Raw genomic sequence first — 6,000 nt, 5'->3', positions numbered from 1 at the left:
CTTCTTCAAAAATGCAAGAGCTGTGGCATCCCAGGTAGTGCCCCTTTGGCCCTTGTAGAGATGCCAGCCTGATAGCAGGGAGAGAAGTAGGTACAAAAGTGTTCATTTCAGGATTGTAGGTCACAGCCTCGTTGGCAGATGAGTGGCCCCAATTCACCACATCTCCCAAGGCATTTTGCAGCTTAGTCCATCAAGAGGTGGCATCAGGCTGGGCATGGTGGTGCACACCTGTAATCCCAGCAATTTGGGAGGCTGAGGCAGGAGGAAGGCAAGTTCAAGGCCAGACTCAGCGACTTATCGAAGCCCTAAGCAACTTAAGGAGACCCAGTCTCAAAATAAAAAGAACTGGGGATGTGGCTCAGTAGTTAAGCGTCTCTGTACCAAAAAATCAAAAATTAAAAGAAAGGAATGAGTTTCTCCACCCCTCAACTCTGGACTGGTGTCCTAGTTGCTCTGGCCAGTGAGTGGCCAGTGAGAGGTGGAACAAATAATCAAGTACCAGCTTCAAGTGTAGACTGAGTCTTTTTATGCTTCCACTTGCTCTCTGGGAAACCTGCTACCACCACGTGGACAAGCATTGAGTCATCCCAGGCCAGGCCATCAGAGACCATCAGCCCCCCGCCAGGCCTCCAGCTGACCACAGACCTGAGAGCCCACCTGGGAATCCGCCCTGCCTGCAGCTGTCCAGCCAAATTGCAGACTGTGAGCAGAATAAATACCTGTTTAAAGATGCGAAGCTTTGGGGCTTGTCAGGGACCATTATTTATGGTTCCAAAAAAACTGCTGCAGCCCCAAACTGGAGGTAGCCCAGATGTGCGTCGATGCGGCCTCGGAGGTTTCAGTGGTGGGACGGCGGTGACGGGGAACACCCCCACGGCCATTAAAAAACGAGATCGATCTGTACGCACTGACCTGGAAGATGTCCACAATATATTGGTGAGGGAAAAAGAAAGTGGCTGATCGATTTGTATGCCATGACCCCATTTTGTTTTTTAAAAAAGTCTGTGTGTAAGAATATATAGAAGATACCCCTTGGCAAAAATTGGCAGCAGTACACAGCAAATTATTCTCAGGGGCTGCCTCTAGGGGAGAAAAGAGGCTGTTTGATGGGTTTTGCTCTTATAATTTTTCGGAAAAATGAAGATTACTTGGAAAAAAAAAATTGGTGTTTTCTGTGACTGTATTTGCTGAAACTGAGACAACTGCCCCCACGCGGATTCTTGAGCTTTTCTCCTCGGCCCTGGCTCCCTGGCTCTGCCTCTCCTCCTGGCCCAAGGCCACCCCCTCTTGCTTGAAAGGCCAGCACCCTGAACTGTCTCCCCACATATCCCTGCAGTGGCTCTGTCACCACTGCACAGCGCTTTAGGTATTGACCTTCAAAATGAAAGCAGAAAGAACCTTAGGGAATCAAGTCCCGCCTCTTCATGGTACAGATATAGGGAAACTGAGGTCCAGAGGGGACAGGGAGGGACATATCAGAGGATCTGTGAGGCTGCAGCTGACCAGAGGGAGGCCCATCCACCTCAGAAGCCCAAGGCAGGCCCCACCCCGCCCAGCCCTCCACTGCCCTGTTTCCCTTCAGGGCCAAGCTTTGTCCTTCTTGAGAAATGAAGGAGGGGAGGACAGGGAGAGTGGAGAGCCAGAACCCAGAGGAGGAGGGAGAGGGTAGAGTGGGCATCAGTGCCAGCCTCAGCCCAGAGCCTCCGGCAGTCGCAGATAATAAGCAAGAATAATAGAGGAAAGAGAGCAAAATGTCACACACGCTCCGGTGCCATTAGCCACCAGAGAAGGGAAATATCATATAATTAGGCCGGGCCTTTGTTTGCCTTTGTGGAGGGGGATGAAGGGCTGGTTGTGGGGCGGGACTGGGCCTCTGGGATTGGGCCTGCTTACTGGGACAGAGATGAGAGGGGACCTCAGGGCTGGGCTCTGAGACCCTGGGGCCTGGCGCTCGGCCTGAGGTGACTGGGGGGGAAACAGGGAAGGGCTGGGACTCATCCCCTTGGAGCCCAGGACCCCGAGCTCGGCCTCTGCTAACTGCCTTTGCCGTTGTTTGTTTGCGTCCCCTCGTCCCCTCGTTATTACCCAAGTCACAGAAACGCCCGGTAATGGCTGTAAAATTACACACTCGCAGCTAATTCCGGGACGACTCTTGGCATAGGAGCCACATTTTAAGGAGAAATAAACAAGGCCTGAAATAAAAGGCGGCAGGAATACAAATCCGCAGCAGCGAGGAGGACTCCCCGGCTCGCGCCCCTATCCGCTCTCCATCCAGGCGCACAGCCGCCCAGACGGAGCCCAGAGCAGGCCTCCCCGCCCTCGGGGTGACCCCGCTGCCCGGGGCTGCCAGAGGGGCTCTTCCCGCCGCCCTGCCCCTCCAACCCGGAGCCAGGAGAGGCTGGGCCAGCGTCCTTGTCTTGGGAGGCCTCCCTGTGCTGATTCCCTTTCTCTGTGGAGCGTCCACATGCTCCTCTCTCCAGCTGAGGGCCCTCTACCTGCCAGCTCAGCGTCATTCATTCATTTCTTTTTCTCTTTGTTGTTGTTGTTGTATGGGGATGGGACCCAGGGCTTTGGGCTTGCTAGGCAAGCACTCTACCACTGAGCTATATCCCCAGCCCTTTTAATCTTTTATTTTGGACAGGATCTCACTGTATTGCCCAGGCTGGGCTCCAGCTCATGTTCCTCCTCTCTCAGCCTCCTGAGTGGCTGGGACTACAGCCAGGTGTCACCATATCCAACTCATTCATTCATTTCTTGAGCGATTACTTGGTGCCAGGCACTGTGTTCCAATGGTCAAAATGAAGACATTGGTTCTTTCTCAGGACTAATATCTGGTACAAGAGACAGATATTAGAAAAGTAAATATAAGATAAATATGTAGTAAGTTAGGAGAAGGGCTCTAGAAGGAAAAGAGCAACATAGAATGGAAAAGAAAAGAGGGGACATCAGATTGGGGGTTTAAGAAAGATCTCCTGGGGGAGAGGAAGGCCTTTCTGAGTCAGGTCCAAGGTGTGAGCTTGCTGGTGCAGAGCAGGGGGCATTCCAAGTGGAGGGTATTCCTGAGGCAGGCAGGCAGGGGAGCTTCGTGGTGTAGTATGAACTGGCCTGGAGAGACTCCCAGGTGCTGTAGACCACCTTGGAAGTGGGAAAGGATGATGAGAGCCAAAGGAAGGGGCAGGGGTGGAGTTAGAGCTCACTTATGCTTTTGAGAGATCTCCCTGCTTGGCTGGAGGAGCTTAGAGGAGTGGGAGCGGGTGGGAGCAGTAGGGGAGGCTGCAGCGTCCTGGAGGGAGACAGCGGCTTGGGAGAGGAGAGTAGCAATGTGGACAGGGGAAACGGGAGGATTGAGAGAGCTCTGGAAGGAAGACAGGATTTGGATCTTGGGATGAGCTAGAACTAGTCAAAGAAGCAATGGACAGATGTATTTCTAAGGTGGGTGTGACTATAGGAGGGGCAGGTTTGGGAGGTGTGTCTGAGGCACCCAGGGCTTTTGAGGTCACAAGAATAGACACAGTTGTCTAGAGAGAAAGTGTGTGGACAAGTGGGACTCCCAGCTCAGACCTTCTGTGGCCAAATGCCCCTCTGTACCATTGCTAAAAAAATAAGAATATAAGTTCCAAGCACAGCTGGTTGAGAGGCTGAACAAGGAATGTCAAGTGTCAGTCCCTTTCCATCCCTGGGTAGATATGCTGCTGCAGCTGCTGCCATTGTCCCTTGATTTTTATCTTATTTTATTTTTTGATACCAGGGGCACTTAACCACTGAACCACACCCAGCCCCTTTAAAAATATTTTATTTAGAAGCAGGGTCTCGTTGAGTTGCTTAGGGCCTTGTTGGGTTGCTGAGCTTGGCTTTGAACTTGTGATCCTGGGGTCTGCTCAACATCAAGACTCTGTGTGGCCCGGGAGGTTTTTGTGTGGGTGGGGGCATCCCCCCTGCAACTGGGCACCCAGGGGGACCCATGGAGCCCACCGCAGAGATGGAGAGCTGAAGGTCGATGTGGCAGAAGCAGGAGAGGGGCAGAGAAAGAGGGTGGTGGGCTGGGAGCACAGGGAAGGGGGCCATGGAGTTGGACCAGGGCACAAAGGGGCCCTCATATATCTTCCAGGCAGGACTGGGCCGCAGGAACTAATTAGCACAGTACAGTGTCCTGATGGGTCCTGACGCTGGGCCGCTGGTCACACCACAAAGCAGGGGAGCGTGGACTGGATCCTTTGCTAGAGTCAGGGATGCCAGATCTTCTTCGTCCTTTGCTCTCCTCTTAAAAACCTGGGCAAGGGCTGAGCTGGGAAGCGGGAGGCCTGGGCTTGCCAGAGCCCACTCTGCCTGGGCTGGGCTCCCTGTCTGAAGACTCAGGGACCCTGGGAGGGGCTGAGCCCCCTCCAGCCTCAAGCTCCTCTGTGCCTCTTGTCCCTCTGTGGATGTTGGAGGACATGTTTTTCCCATTCCTGTGCATATCTGGACCATATAAGACATAGCAAACATGCATGCACATGTGTGTTCCACACAGGTTTGCACACGAGCGGGCACGTGCATATAAGGTACAGGCACCAGGGCCTGGGTGCAGCATACCTCTGTCCTCATGCTCCTCCTGCTGGACTGCAGTCACTGGCCGAGCCTCAGACTGGAGACCTCAGACTGAAGCCCAGCTACCCTGGAAGAGGCAGAGGCTCTGCTTGTTGTCATCAGCAGGTCCCTGGGAGCTGCCACACACGGCAGTGATGAGAAGCTGGGCTATGGTGGGGCAGAGGCCCAAGGGCCCCAGGACCTGCCGAGCAGAAGCTGCTGGTGCTTTGGAGCAGGCGCCCAGGCTGGCCGGAGACTGCTGAGAGCGCCGTGTTCTTCACTAGCACCTTGCTAGGGCTAAGGACCCTGGACAGAGTCTGATTCCAGCCTCCTGGCCTCTTGGCAGAGCTCTGGCCGGGGTGCTGCAGGCCAGCAACCTCCTCATCGCCAAAGATACCCAGGAGAGGGAGAGCTTGGGTCCACTGTGGAATGAAGTTTGGTTTAGACCCCCCAAATGCATCTGGGGCCCAGCCCAGCCCTGCTACTGACATGCCCTTTGAGGCTGGACAAGTCCCTCCTCTCAGTTTATTCACCCATAAAATGGAGGGGCCTTGGACCAGTGGCCCTTGAGGACCTGTCACTTCTTCAATCTGCCACAGAGACTGAGGCAAGCAACCCTTGCCACCCAAGACCATCCGAGGGGCATGGTGAGGGCATGGGCAAGAAATGCAGGGGCACCGCGGCAGGAAGCCACCCTAGAATGCTGTTGTCCCTGGTGCACGTGGATGACCTATCTTTGGTCCACATCTTCAGTGGGTCAGGCTTGTCCCCCACACCTTCACTCATCTGAACTTGGCCTCCCAGAACTCACAGGTCTGCAGGGAGACATACATCAATAATCACAAGCCAAAAGCTGGTACAAAATTTGGTGTGGACAACTGGGTCGCCTCTGCCCTCAGCTGATTGCCCCCATACAGGGCCCAAGTGTACTAATTTTCCTACTGTGTTTAAAACCAGATGGGAAAGGTGGTGGCCTTAGGAGCAGTTATAAATTTTATTTATTATTTTGAAAAGGGCATATATTTACATGTGTCAAAAGTCTAAAAAGATAACCTAGTATAGAATGAGAAGTCTCTCTGGTCTCCGCATCCTGCCCCAGCCCCGATACTGCAAGCCCTTGTGAGTCCTTGCAGGGTTGCTTTTGCTGTCAGAAGCAAAGACAAACACAGACAGCTTCTGAATGGATTACTGAATGACCCGGGGCTCTCGTGGTGTGGCGGTGAGTGCCCCGCCTTTCCCAGGGCTGCAGCCATCATAGGACGATAATCAATCAGATACTTTCCAGTATTTATGAAACACAGGTGGACTTTCTCAGTCTGGAGTTGTATCCTCATGGGATTTGGTCTTACTAGCCAGAAGGTCAGTATTTACCCTAGGCCACCCCTGAGATGCACATACTCCCAACGTGCCCCTGGCCCTGGCACTGGCTGCTGC

This window comes from Callospermophilus lateralis, chromosome 3 (genome assembly GCF_048772815.1).
Source record: "Callospermophilus lateralis isolate mCalLat2 chromosome 3, mCalLat2.hap1, whole genome shotgun sequence".
Taxonomy (NCBI): Eukaryota; Metazoa; Chordata; class Mammalia; order Rodentia; family Sciuridae; genus Callospermophilus; species Callospermophilus lateralis.
The sequence above is the reverse complement of the archived record's forward strand: the minus strand, read 5'-3'. Positions refer to the sequence as shown.